This window comes from Taeniopygia guttata, chromosome Z (genome assembly GCF_048771995.1).
Source record: "Taeniopygia guttata chromosome Z, bTaeGut7.mat, whole genome shotgun sequence".
NCBI classification, from domain to species: domain Eukaryota; kingdom Metazoa; phylum Chordata; class Aves; order Passeriformes; family Estrildidae; genus Taeniopygia; species Taeniopygia guttata.
Window position 1 is genome coordinate 61,131,510 of NC_133063.1, and position 15,630 is coordinate 61,147,139.

Sequence of the window (15,630 nt, forward strand, 5' to 3'; positions counted from 1 at the left end):
CTTTGTAAATGAACTGGAGTAAAATATGGAAGCATTGCTTGTAAAATGTGCAGATAATACAAAAACTGGTGGAGAGAGAAGTTACAATGGTCATAGGTCAGTTATAAACCAGGCTGATCTGATTCATATAGTGAAGTTGGCTCATTTGATCAACATAAGACTGAACATTGCCAAATGCAAGGTCACACAATGTACAAAGATTGTGATTACTAGATGAGAGATTGTATGATATAATGCATTACACTGGAATGACTTACCACAAATAATCAAATAAACATGAGCTTTTCAGGCCATACATCTACGAAAGAGTCTTCCTATAGGTATAGAAAATTACCATATAGAATACAGTCATGGTATGAGGTCTTTACTGTGCATAGAGAATAATACTGGCAATTCTGCTTGAAAAGGGATTAAGTAATCAGAAAGGATTTTAGAAAAAGCCACAAAAAACTTCTTAAGATCAACTGTTTACCTAACACCATCATGTTCACTACTAAACCATGCCTCCCAAATCCACATGAATTTTGAACACTTCCAAGGATGGTGAATGCACCATTTGTTTGTTGCATTCTTGTTCCAGACCTTTGGATGGTCAGTTTGACCATCCTTTCAGCAAAGAAATTCCTCCTAACACCTTGAGACCTGAGCATCCTGTGCATCCTTATCTCCAGGCTAAATAGCAACAGCTCCCCCAGGCAATCCTCATCAGATTTGTTCTCTAGACCCTTCACTAGCTCCATTTCCTTTCTCTGGATGTGCTCCAGCACCTCAATGTTTTGGTTTTTTTTTGCCAGAGGGGCTCAGAACAGAAAACAGGGTTTGGGATATGGTCTCACCTGTACAGAAGGACAATCCCTCCCACAGTCCTGCTGGCCACATTATTGCTGATACGGCCAGGGTACCAATTGTCTTCTTGGCCACCTGGGCATGAGGTGGCTCATGTTCAGCTACTGTTAACCAGCAACCCAAGGCCCTTTCCTATTGTACAACTTTCCAGCCTGAGTGCCCCAAGTCTGTAGCAGTGAATGGAGTTGTTGTGACCCAAAGGCAGGACACAGCACTTTGCCTGAAGAACCTCATACTGTTGGCTTCAGCTTATTGATCCAGCCTGCTGAGATGCCCCTGCAGAGCCTTCCTGCCCGCCAGCAGGTCATCACCTGACTTGGTGCTGTCTACGAACTGACTGAGGGGAAACCTAGTTAACCTAACATCCAAGTGGTTGATAAAGATCTAAATAGGACTGGGCCCAACACTGAGCCCTGGGGAACTCCACTGTTGATTGGCCACTAGTTGGATGTAGCTCCATTCGCCTACACTCAGGCCCTGCACTACAGTTGTCTCCCCAGCTAGGAGCACACCTGTCCAAGCCATGGGAAGACAATGCCTCCAAGAAAATATTTGGGGGACATGGTCAAAGGCTTTAATTCAGTCCAGGCAGACATCCACAGCCTTCTCTTCATCCCGTAGGCAGGTCACCTTGTTACAGAAGGAGATCAGGTTGATCAAGCAGGACCTGGCTTTCCCAAACCGCTGCTGACTGGGCCTTATGCTTAGCCTGTCTTGCATATGCTATACAAGAGCCTGATTGTGATCTGTTCCATGACCTTTTCTGGTACTGAGATCAGATTTAGAGGCCTGTAGTTCCCTGGATCCTTTTTACAATCTCTCTTGTAGATAGTGGTCACATTTTCCAAATTACAGTTAGCTGGAATCTCCCAGTTATCCAGGATTGCTGATAAATGAGAAAAAGTGTCATTAAACATTTTCACCAGCTCCCTCAGTACCATTGGATGGATCGTGTTCAGCCTTTTAGACCTGTGTATTTCTAAGGGGTGTAGTAGGTCATTGACCGTTTCCTCTTAGATTGTGGGGATTTCTTTATGCTCCCTAAACCTGTTCTGAGGGTTTAGTACCCTGAGAATAATTCATCCACGTTCCCTGCTCAGGGGACTAAGTGCCCTGAGGATAATGCACCTCTTCCTTAAAGACTGAGGGAAAGAAGGCATTAAGCACACCAGGCTGTTCCTATCCTTTGTCACTGTGGTTTTCTCTGCATTCAAGGATGGAGATTCTGCTTAACTCTCCTTTTCCTTGTGGTACTCCCAAGTTGCCTGCCCCTTCTTCCAACGGTAATCCTCTCTCTGTGTTTTTCTCTGTTTTTCAAAACTATCTGTTCAATCAGTCTAGTCATCTTCTCTGCCATTTTGTCCTTCAGCACATGGGAACAATGCTGAGATCCAGAATATCTTTTTTTTTTCAGTGGAATCTTCTGTCAACCATATTAAAGATTTGAGGTTTGATAGAAGATGCATGAAGTAAAAACCAACCTTTATTCTTTTCTCTTTTGGAAGAATTTTTTTCCGCTGTTTAAAGAAGAATCACTTGGGATTTGACATTAATCTCTGTTACATAAACCCTGTTCTACAGGCTATTTATGTGTTTTCATAAATTGCTCAATTATGTCCATTAGGTCCTGAATACAAAACTAAAATATGTAAGTGCCTTAAGTGCAACCAGAGGAAATTTCCAAGTCCTCATGAGTTACCTATAAAGCTTCACCCAAGCCCCTAGAGGCCTTAGAGCCTATGAGGATATAGACTTCTTGGAATCTGGTCGGCTTTTATCTCTTTTCTGCAAACATTTTTTCTTACCCTGCTGTATGACTCTGTAATGCCAGATGAGTAAGCAATCCCTATAGCCAGGACTAGAAACCTAGGGTACTCACGTCTTATAGAAAAATATCCTCAGAGAAACACATCTCCCTACATTCTCAGCCTTTATGATTCCCTGAAAACTGGGCCACTTACCACTGTTTTTTGACTTCCTCAGAAGAGATGGAAGGTGCCTTCCATTCATGTAGGCCACAGAATAATGCTAGGCACCTTTCTAGGACACAAAAAAAAGTGTTTTGAAAGGCTTCACAGAATTTACAGAATTCAGAGAATGCACAGAATGACTAGGTTGGAAGAGACCTTTAAAGATCATCAAGTGCCATACCCAGTCTTTTTTTAAACACATCCAGGGATGGTGACTCCACCACCTCCCTGGGCAGACCATTCCAGAATTTTATGACTCTTTCAGTGAAAAACCTTTTCCTAATATCTAACTTATATTTCACTTGACACAGCTTGAGACTTCAGGATGAAGGAAGGCTAGAAGCCACATTTTTTACTTCCTATTACCTGAACCACTACTACTGCTCCTGCCATCTTTTCAATGCAAAAGTGGAACACTTCCATTTCCAGCCATTCCTTTTCTGGAATGAATGGCATGAGAAGCATTGACCAGTGAATATAGGTGTTCTGTAGCCTCTCTGGAATAGAGAAATAAGATAAACCTTGAGTAACTTCCTAGTGATCTGTGCTTCATGTATTTCCATGTGTTAACAACCATGTTAACAGACTATAATTTAGGGACCTGTCTTTTGCCATATGTTGTATGGGGTGTGTAGATGGCTTCTTATGAGCAATTAAAGGGCAAAAATGGAGGGACATACATTTCACTGACAAGTCCTCTTTTGTGAATCTTCATGTTTCAAGGCAGTGTACACAGCCCAGACAAGATGATCATATTTCTCCTCATTTTGACAGAGCCAAAAGAAACTAAAGAGGACTTACAGTTGAAAGTTGTTTACCATAAAATAAACATATAAATTAATATCCTGATTAAAATATAATTATTACATCATTCTTGCTGTTTAGAAATCATCTTAAAACTAATAACTTTATTATTAAATATGTAAAGGTGAAGAAAAAGTATTTGTGTAAATAAAATAGCACAGTACAAATTACTATAAGTTAAAGTCTGGAAAATAAAAACTAAAATTATAGACAGCAAACTCTATAAAACACAGCCAGTAAATTTGGTTTACAACTATTATTGTCATGATAATGTAACAGACAGAAGGATGATTTCATATAATTTGGTTAGCTAATCTTAACAGGCCTGGCTACAAGTGTTAAATTATTTTTATATTTGGTTTTTACCGTGCTTGCTTAGCCCAACGTGCACAATAAAAGGTCAGATTTGCACACAGGTAGAGCTGGTGAGATGCTGTTTCCAGAATATCATACAGTCCCAATTCAAATAAATTATCTTTCTGTCACCTCCTCAAAAAGAGGATTTCGGCTTGACTTATATTTTTGCAGGAATTTTAGGAATCATAGGAATTATTGAAAGCCACCACATTACCAAGGGGCTAGAGTCAAAATGACATGCAAACCTATGCGCATCTCAGAATTCTGCTATGCAAGATGTACTAATTAGCTGAGTCAGATGCAATTAAAACCCAAAGCCCAACAATAACAAAGTAGCCTTCTTTTGGATTAAATACTAAATCTGCATCATTTCCAGGTCAGATTAAACACAGTACAGTATCTCAAAAATATGAGTTAGGAAAGAAAGAGCACCGTTATATGACTCATGGAAGCAAGTACCTGCTGTTTATATGGAACTATGTGCAATGTGTGTTATATTACGTGGGAATGTTTCACTTTATCAACACCAGTATTCAACTAGTACTTATTTGAGGACCTATTTAGTAATATTCACCAAAATTGGTTATTAACTTTAGTTGCCACAAGATTATAATTCTTTTTCATAGGAATAGAATGAATCCATAAAGTATTCTGAAGTAGCTATTACAACACCAAGCCACTAGAAAAAGCTGTTTGACTTCCCACAATCATTAGGCTCATTACTGTTTATAACTGAAAGAGCATTTCTGGGTATTTGGGCTCAAGAAACAGAGCTGCCTAGTCCAGATGATGGGTGGTAATTATTCGTGCTACTCACAGCCTGTAGGAATTCATAGATTCTTGTCATTTTTAATAGAGTCCAAAAAAAAGACCTAAAATTGAAAATGGGTATATGTATATGTACATCAAGAGATTTATGTCTACTTGCACCAATGGAACTTCCTTTGATTGGTTCAGACCAAAAAACAAAACAAAGAAGATGTTGCCATCATGTAGGAGCCAGTAGCTTTGCTTTCCTACTGAGCTTTTTTCTTGTTGTTGATTTTTTTTAAATTTCAGTAGAAAACTTCTATTAAATTTTAGCCATAAAGAAGCAAGCAAAATGGCTTAATTTTAAAAATATATTTTTCTACCTTGTTCTGTTTATAGAGTCAATAGAAGAGAAGGTGATTTTAGCTGGACATAGAATAGTTTTTCAATCCTTCTTAAAGCACAGTCAGGAGATTATTGCTTGCTCTTTTTAGCAGTTTCTCTTAAGAATTACTACTAATATTATCTGGCAGACATTGCAGTAATAATTTCCATTAGCCAATAAAAGGCAGTAAATATTTAACTTGCAAAATTCTTGGAGCTCTGCAGCATGTAAATGAAATGTTGGGGTTTTTTCCATGAAGAAGTGAAAAAATGTCTGATAGTGTCCATTAAAATATATCTATACATATATTAATATATTGATTACATTTCCAGAGGACATGAGCCTAATGTGTTTTGTTTGACCCAGAACTGAAGAAACTATAATCTTCTTTTTTATTATGGAAACTCTAACAAGAATAATAGCAAGGCTAATGTTACAGGAAGATGAAAAAGGTAAATCAATTGCTTCATATTAAATGAAAGAAAAGACGTAAGTGAGAACCAGGTCTTACAGTAAAAATAACTGAAAGTACAGGTAAAGAGGTAAAAAATAGACTGTTCACTATGATGAGAAAATGAACTGCAAAACAACTTGTCAAATATCCACAGGAATGACAACGTTGCATTCATCAAGGACACAGATCGGTTGTTTCTGAGATCAAGAAGAGTTTGAATGATGAAAATAGAAATGTGGAATAAAAATATGAGGACTTTTTGATGTTCCCCAGAAGAACGTAACAAAACTGAAACATGGTTTGATTATTGTAATTTGAGAATCATTGTAATTTCAAAAATCCCCAACAGGCTGAAAGGTGGTTGGGGATGATCAGAAATGAGGAAAAGTATGGTCAGGGAAAGGAGATGATTGAAACATGTGCAGTCTTAAGGCAATAGGTGATCATGAAAAGTTACCAGTATGCATACTGGAGGAGAAATGGATATCTGAGCTACTGGCATAGAGAATTTAGGTGAATTTATGCTTGTGTGTACCCTAAGGGCAGAAGTAAGAAAAGACAGAGACAAAGCATTGTATGCTGTTCACAGCCCACTGTAGAAAGGATGAAAAGCATTCCGTGGAGGGAGTGCTGAAGAAACAATTCAAAAAATACAGAAGCTAGAGTCAGATACAAAGAATTTCTTAGAGCAGATATGAATTGTTATTGTAATAGGTTTTAATAGGAAAAAGTCATTATAAAAATACACTAGGGAAAAAAATAGAAAAAATCAGATTTTAAATAGGTTTGAAGTACACTGCTGTAGAATAGTGACATTGTGTTTAAATTCAGTGTATTGTAGTCAGAGGCTTACCACCTAAAAGTCTTATATATCACTGTATAATTTACAGTAGTTGTTTTATGCATCATTATATTAATAGCTATGCCCAGATCATTACAATTTATTGTAGGATAATTTATGCATGTTTCAATACTATTTTATGCCCTTACTCATTGCTAGATTAAGAATTAACTCAGCCTGAAATTAGGTTTTGCAGACTCAATCGGAAAGATAGGAATAGAATGAAAGAATCAACATATAGGTTTCTTTTATTACAAACGTCACTATGACAATGAGCACTGTGACCTGTCAGGAGTCACGCTGACCTAGATGTAAGGTACTTGGCAAATTGACCTTCAGCCTTTAGTTTACCTTTTGCGGATGTGATAGTGTAGGATACTCCCAGTACACTAAATGACTCTTCTGTAATGGGGAAAGAGCAGAACGTGGATCTGTCATCTTCTGAGAACTATATTGACTTTTCAGACCCGATAACTAGTGAGTGATTGGTGTGAATGGGAGGTCATTGAAAGTCCTTAACTAAAAGAAACCAGTCCAGAGTGATTGTCAATTGACTGTTCATTGACTGAGGATAAGATACAGTTCTGCAACATTTCAAAAAATCATCAGCCTTATTTTGCTCTTCGCTATAGTTGTATAACTCTGGGAATATGCAGATAGTCTCATAATTCTTTAATTACTCTAGTATTTATTGTCATAATTTATCATACCCATTTACTTCCCTTCATAATTTTCAGAATATTTTTCCACCCATAAAAAGTGAGTAGCAACCTGAAGGTCCACATTTGCTATACAGTTGCCAAAAGTTAAAAACTGCTTTGTGGATCTTCTTTGTTTTTAATGCTAGACCCAAAGGGAAGGAATTTTTCTATTAATTTCAAAAAGCTGTCCTGTCTCTTCAATACATCTCTGGAATGCCAGCAAACATTAGTTTGATCATCCTTTTAAATGTAAATACAAATTGAATTAAGTCCTAAAAACAAAGAAGAAATGTCCAAGCCACACAAAGCATGTAGTGAGTTTCAGGGTACAGAATATTCTGTATTTTGCACATTCCTCTTAAAAAGAATTATAGAAGGCACAATAAATATTTAAAATAATTTGGCTAATGTAGATGTTGTATAAACTCTAAGAGTATAGAAATATTGTTAACAGTGAATAACAATAATTCGGTGGGTCACTTCATTAAAGGGGACAAAGTACTGCACAGTATTTACAGTGCAAATAGTATTTCCTTCCTTTCTTTCCTACCAGAAAGAAGTTAATGTAGCACAGCTTGCCCTGGTATGCCTGAATAATTGTTGCAATGCAAAGTATCAGAAAGCTAGATCTAATAGATATTACAATTGAACTCAGTCAGAGAGTAGCTAGATGCATTATTGATTATGCATGTGCTTCAGAGTCTTGCAGTTTGCACATCAGCACTTGCACTAAGTAATAAACCTAGAAAAGTCTTAACATATCTTTTTAAACCAGCTAAGCAGAAATCACTTATTCCAGCAATTAAAAATATATATGGTCATGAGGTTACCACAATGAAGGATATTTATTTAGTTCAGTACTTTAAGACTTCTATTAAATATTGCATTCTCAAGATGACCTCTAGCTTCTACTCATTAGATAATATCAGGCATTTTTTTATTAGGAATTGATGTCTTTCTTTTGCACATCAGTGCACAGTGGATAATTTAAAAATAAAAAACCCACATTGGTTGAAGGAAAAGAGTATGCTATTAGCAGCCTTTGATCTGGGAAAGCTGCCAGCCTGGCTGGTGTTAATTTAGGTAGTATATAAAGAAAAGAGCCTGTACATTCACATAAGCACAATTTATTTCACTTCTATCAGTATTTTCCTTTTTGAGATGTAGAAATTTTGATTAATAAAATGCTTTCTTTTCATATTTAGTTTATTAGGTAATAAGTTCCTCACCCAGAATTCCTTCATACCACTATTTCAATACTTTCAACTTTTTAAGAAGGCATTCTTTGTTATTTGTTTGTTTGTTGGTTTGTTTGTTCGTTTTAAATGCACTTCCTGGAAATTACCCTGAGGCAGTTCTTCAGTTGTTGTTCTTTTCTCATCCCCATCACAGACCATTATCTTTTGATGGAGCACATTTAGCCCTGATGTGATAGCCATTGCCTAAGCCTACAAAGTGTACTGTATCCCTTGAGAATAATAGAAGCAGAACCTGAGGAATCCAGGGTCTGAGGATTTTCAGTGAGCTGAAGGGACATAAATTCAAGGAGTGTATTTGGATGGGAAGCAGAGAGTAGAACTAAAAACTAAAACAACAAAGTAGCAAAGATGTGAGGTGTTCTCCCTTTTTACCTGATGTGGAAACCTTCAGGCAGATGATTACCACTTAATGCTCCATCACAGAGGCATTTAGGACTAGATAATGAAAATGTCTAGTGTGCTACAAGTAAGTGTAAGAATCAGGATAAAGATATGCTGAGGAAGAAAGTCAGAGGACAATTCAACCCATCATTTGGTTGTTCTGAGGGCTAGAATTGTATTATTTATGAGGCAGATAAAGTCTGAAGATCACCATAGTCACAAAAAAGAATTAAATTTGCACCCTCAAAATTAAGATTTGTTAAATGGGTCAATGCTTGTACTCCTGTTTATTTATATAAAATACTTTCAAATATCTCCCAGGTATGTTCTTTATTCCCTTCTTCCAACTATTATAAAAGCTGTCCCCAAAATTCAAAGTGTGTTTTTCCCTACTTATCCAAAAAAAAAAAGAGCTAGATGGCTAGTGGGATTCCAGGGAAATGTGCTGGTTCTGTCACTTGAAAGAGGTGTGTAAGAAAATAAATTGCAGATGTATCTTCCATCCTGCCGCAACTGAGGAAGCAGAGCAGTGGACAGAGAGCAATTGAATATGGATTTTTATTTGAAATTGTACCAATTAAGAGTTAAGCATTCACTTCAGAACACACTTCTATAAAATAAAGGTGTTAGCTGTGCTTTTTATTATGGGTTGAGCTCTTGCTCCCTTTTGTCAGAACTACAGAAGATCTCTAATGCTGGCAGGTTCTTGGGGACAGGAAAGAGAATACATTTGAAGGGACACAACAAAATAGCAAAATAATTAGAGCAGGAGCGCAACAAGTCTCCTACAATGGCTGTGTTTGTGTTTCAGACAGCTTCTTTGATGGAACTTTCACAACAAATGGTACAGCTCAAGACATTTAAAACCTTTCATTATAGCTATAGCCTTGGAATGAGATTTTTCAAAATTATTAGGAATTTTACAAAATTAGTGTGCTACTAGTGCATATAACAAGAAGAAACATTGCAGTTAACCATCGTTGCTTGAGGTCAGACACCAGTCCAATTAGCTGAAGACTAGGAACAGCAACATTATGTCTGTTACCAGAGACTACTTAATCTTTACAATGCTTATTATAAACATTAATTAATTCTGACTATATGTGTTTGTGATATTTAGATACTGTGTTCCCATGTGAAAGGATTAGCTGAGACAAAAAGAAGGGCTTTACTTTCAAAAGTACAAGCAGACTAAGACCTAAAACACACATTGTCTCTTACTGTGACCTTGACAAGAGCCTAAATACTTTTAATGCCTTTGACAGTCTAAAAAAACTTTGGAAAATCCCATTTGGTACCATAGATATTTTTGGAAATCTGGCTTTCTATGTCTTGCCAAGTCATGTGCCACATCAGAGATAGTAGGACTAGGGTAAGTGTGTCTCAGTGCACCTGCACTGATAATGTTCCCTAGCATACCTAGGGATAAACTGTGCCTCTTCCAAACCTGATACTGCCTTGAATTGTGACACAGAAAGTATAACCTCAATTAGGCTCAGTACAGCTACCCTTGGGCAGCATCCACATGGTAACTTACACTACATTTTAATTCCAATATATTATTGAGGCATTTGATGTTAAAAATGTCTCAAAACCTACCTTTCTAGAATGTTCACTGGGTTGAAATTGCCATTCATACAATAGTGCTGACTTGGGACTTCATTTGTTATAGACCATGAAGAAAACATCTGCCCACAAGCCCTGTTTTGGTTGCTGGATACCTTATCAGCCATGCCCTGCAGCCCTTGCAAAGGACTGCCATTGTCATGTACTCAAATCCATTGCATCCTCTTTCTGAGATCTTGTTATGCTAAAATATGTTTTGTGTAATTGTAAGTGTTTGATCTCTTCTGCTCTTTAATCCCATCAGAGAGAGTAGTGGCTGTTTGAGAAAAACAGGAATGCAGATGGACTGTAAATACTGGACTGTGATGGGCCATCAGGAGCACCTTAGTGCTGCATTGCAGTCCTTAATACACAGATTGCAGTAGTTCTATCCCAGACACTTGCATCTGTGTGGGCAGGTTAGCACTGCTATTTCACAGGGTGCAAATACCCTCTACATAATGAATGCTTGAGCCAGAAATGGAATTCCTATTTTTTTTTTACACAGATATTTCTGTGTCAGAAAATAACATAAAAACAATAAACAACACAAAAGCTCTGCCCAATGTTCAACTGTGAATCAAAGAGGGCAGACAGCTGCTTGAAAAACATTTCAACAGAACCTTCTGACAACGTTTAATTCACTCTGTGTAACCCAGCTGGAATCTGTTTGGTGTGTCCCCAAATCATCTTGATAATGAGCTCATAACAGTTTGTTGATAGCAGACTGGCTGATTCATAAGCTGCTTGTCACTATTTCATAAGTGATATATGAGTCACAGATTTAAATAAATTCATAATAAGAAATATTTGGAAATCAATAGATCTGACTATTTCTTATGAATCTATCCGAATATCTCCTGCAGTGTCATTCTGCTATTTCGCATTTTGCTAAGCCCGTCTTCTTAGAATTTACTGTATATGCAAAACCAGCAGTGCAAGTAAGATGGTAATCAGAGCATAAAACAGACACATGCACTCTCCTACGTATTAATAAGTTAGTGGGGGTGGGTGGAAAAGAAATGGAAAATAAAACAGGCCTCAGATAATTCCAGAATGACAGAAGTGATGTAATGCTCAAATTATAGTTCTTTGAAGTAGGCTCTGGGTACACTAAATACATAGCACATGGTGAAAATTGTGTGGCAACTGCTGTTGTAGAATTTGTCTTGATTAAGACTCCATATGAAAAGATAAATCTTTCTAAGTAGAAATAGGAGTTCAGTGAATTGAAGCCAAAAATTCAGCATGCCATTTGAGTTTAGGAAGTGAAGTAATCATGATTTTGCATAATGTGTTAGAAACCACTGTATTGCGTTAGGAAAATCCACAATGCCTATATACTCTCTGAAAATAAGATAGGGCAGTTGCTCAACTTGCTGTTTAAAGTTTTAAAAATCAAAATCATATTTATACAGACTGTGGTTTTAATATCCCTAAAATGAATTAAGGCTTTTTTGTTGCTATGTATGGCCTAGGTTGTGTTTCTGACAAAATTTGTGTTCTCCATATCTAGAAAGACACTACTGTGGGGTTGGTCATGTTAGAGAATGAAGTTTCCAAACTGGCTTTAGTATAAGCTGACTTGTTCTTTCTGACCAAAGTGTGAAACCCTGCTATTACTGACTGTAGTTCATAGATGGGTTAATCTTGTGTGAGTAAAGATTGAACCAAAAAGCATTTTCTTACAAAGTAGATAAGTGCAAGTCCTTAATTAAAATATACTCAACAGATAGAACACCCAGAATGATTCATCTACATACATTGAAAAGCAAGAGCAAAGCTGGCACAGCTTCATACCCAAGGCAAGCTGTTAGGCAAAAAGATTTGGAAAAGATTTTAGACCAACTGTTTAATACTCACAACATACACTAATTGATACAGCTATTTTTCCTATTGCCTGTTACAGGTCTATCTAGTAACTGCATCAACACTTTGTAGTTGATAATTATATATGTGATAGAAGAGCTGAGGCTGGTCATACATTTTGTGCAGTGAATTGTGTGGGAAATGGAGTTGGATTTACCTTGTTAGTGCCTACAGGTCTTTATTCCAAAGATTTTTTTTTTTTTTTTTTTTTTTTTTTTTTTTTGTATTGATGTAATTCATGGACTCTGGGAGTTCTTCTACTTTTTACGGAGTGATTATTCTCCCATCATCAGCTGATCTAATTTTAATTAAAATAGTTTGTTTTTAATTATACTGGGAGCACTTAATTGTTGAGATGCATAATTCAAAACTGAAGCAGAGCATTCATTAGAATACACTAGTAAAGATTTGAATTTTGTTTAAGTCAGAATATGCAGGCTGTAACTTGTGATGTAAAGCAGTGCAGCTCCATTTAATTTAGTTGTGTCACCAAATTTGAAGTACCTGGTAGTATAGTCTCAGTTTTCACAGACTCACAGAATATCTAAGTTTGGAAGAGACCAGTGGAGCATGCTTGCTATTTAATATTATTCTCTATATTAGAGTGTGGAGAACAGTGAGCAGGTGAATGGTTCCCAGGACCTACTCACGCTATTACACATGTATTACCAGTCATCTTTAACAAAATCCACACAATTAGGCATCTCAACCAAGCATTCCCCTAGAATGACAATTGTAATATGTCATTATTGTGTTTATTATCAGAGAGAGAAGAGGCAACCACACCATCACTCCTTAGAATGCAATGGATCATCTATTACTGAAGTAATAGACTGGATTATGGTGGTGCCTCCTCTTCACCTTCTCACTGGGCCTGCTCTACGACCTCAATAGCTCCTGAAAAGCTTTGACTGAGCAAGGTGAACACCCCTTTCCCTTCCAGGAGCTTTTGCATAACAAAGTTTGGAACAATTCTCACTGCAGCCGCTACCTGAGCAAGATGGGGAGCAAAGGATAAGCACTTGACTTTCTTATCCTTGGTAAATAATTTACCTGAATTGTAGTCCAAGTGAAACGTCACCATTGTTACTGGATTTTTTATAAAAAACTCCAACCCTCCAGTAGTTACTAATTTGAGATACAGCAAGGATAGAAACTTATGGGTGACTAAAGCTAATCACCTTGCTACCCTGTGAAGCACAGTGTTAGGTGAGGCCCTTTGAGTCTCAGAGCATTTAAGTGAGGCCCTAAGAGTTTTCCTAGGCTTCCACTGACTGCACAGTGACTCCAAGTGGGATGATTCTTGGATCTCACCAGTATTCCTGTTTGTGATACTTGAAAGACCACTGCTGACAGAGAGAAGTAGGCTGACTTTTTCAGGCACAACCCACGCCTGGGGAGAAACATCAAGAGATTTGACATGAGTATTTCACTGAACCTCAGGGAAATTTTTGGTGGGTACCTTTGCACACTTATTCATGTAGATGAATAAATTTCTGTGCCTCTGTGTGTGTGAATTGATTATGGTATGAATGTTGTCACTGTGGATCTATAATCAAGTTGTTGTCATAATCGTAGTAAGTTCTGTTGAATCACTTGTAACTGTTAACTTAATCAGTGTTTAAGTGCTGCTAAACCCTTTTGTAACCTTATATTTTTGCATTCATATCCTTTGCACCTTCAATCTTTTGCAACTCCTGTCTCTATGTAAATAATTTTTAGTTTATTCCAATCAGATTTTCCTATGTATGCTTCATCTAGGTCATAAGCCTACAGTGAACTTTTCTATTGAGCTCTGTTAATATTTCACTTTCATAAATTTATATTAAAATCTATTTTTTGCCATTACCCTAGATGGTGATTCTCTTTTATTCATGTTTCTCAAATAAAAATAAGCCAATCGGTGCAAAGATCAGAACTTATGGTCAAGCTGTTTAGAGGGTGCAGCCAGTCCGTCAGCGTGGGTTTAGATGCTCTGGGTGTGCCACCATTCATGATCCTCCTCTGCCCTGTTCATGGCACTCAGGATGCAGAAGCAATATCCTGCTACACACCCTATTTCTCCTCTAGCTGTCCCAAAGAGGTCCGAATGCCTGGGAACATTCAGGAGACGACAACATCCTTGGCATATGATATAATTTTCAGCCAAGATGGAGGAGAAGGATCCCAGGTTTTATGCTCAAGGGTCTTGCACAAACAAAAGAAAATGCTGGTTTTTTTCCAAATGAGCAGCAGCAACAAAGATTAGAGCCCAGTGACCACAGCGGCATGCTTAATGCATATGTGTGACAAGAACAATATGCCAGTTTAATGAGAAGCAGAAATTTTTGGCTCTGACAGTACTGCAGGATTTTCAAGTCTTTAGAGTCACTTTTAACATGAGAGGTATATGTGATGTTTTTCTTCATCTATAGCTACAAACGTACACACAGACATCAAATGTACATTGAAAAAAGGGGAGAAATGATGCATGTATAACAAAACAGACGGTGTGGTGATGACAATTTGTAGTCTACATATTGAATTTATTTAATTTAATAGACAATAGCCTGTCCTAATGTTTTAAGCCAACAAAGTATTTCCTGGCTCCAAATGTTAGCTAAAATAACTTTTTTCCTTGTTAATTTCCAGTTCTTGGCTGCATTTTGTGCTAATTTCAAACATATGTCATGTACAAAATATGTTAATTTTGAAAGCCAAATCTGGCAGGAGATGGTTGTTGAACTGGCATAGAGACGTTTGAGACAGACAAGCTCAAAGTTGGCAAGATGCATTTAAAAACCACAATGTGTATTTTTTAAAATCTTTTCCAGCTATTTCCATGTGCACACAGGCAGAAATAATGAAGGAAAGACAAATGTTCTCCAAGAAAATTTCAATATGAAATAAAAACACCTTTAATTTAGACATCTGCTGCATTTCAGTTTATCCCATAAAGTTTTAAAAATCAGAGTTGAGTGTTTTATACTATCTTTAAATACCATAGATGAAAATTAGGGTAATTGAAATGTGATGGTGTTTATGATATATATTTACACTTTACTGAAACAACCACTAATGAAGTTAGCCATAGAAAGGCAGACTTTCATGATTTTTGCAAAAAATCATATAGATTACTGTCAGTTCAAAACAGTTGTGCTTCACTTGTTCATTATGCTGCTTTACAGAAGTGGTATTTTCTCAAAAACACTGCTTGAAATAACCATTTCAGTTAAACATAATCTCTCCTCAATATTGACCTCTTTATCAGTTTAACCCAAAACTTATTCAATTTCATAGTCTGTTCACAGTCATTTTTTGCTTCTTAAACTTTTTTATACTAAAATACTTACATATATTTTATATATAAAAAGATATATGTGGAAATAAGCATGTATGTTTAATTCTTAAGCGTCTACTGCATTTATT

General features: G+C 36.8%; 1 long non-coding RNA gene across 1 annotated transcript in view; it reads left to right on the forward strand.

The window, feature by feature from the left end:
* The window catches only part of LOC140681764 (uncharacterized), a 69,320-nt gene that overhangs the window by 21,817 nt on the left and 31,873 nt on the right, over positions 1-15,630 (forward strand). The gene's annotated exons all lie outside the window — the stretch shown is intronic.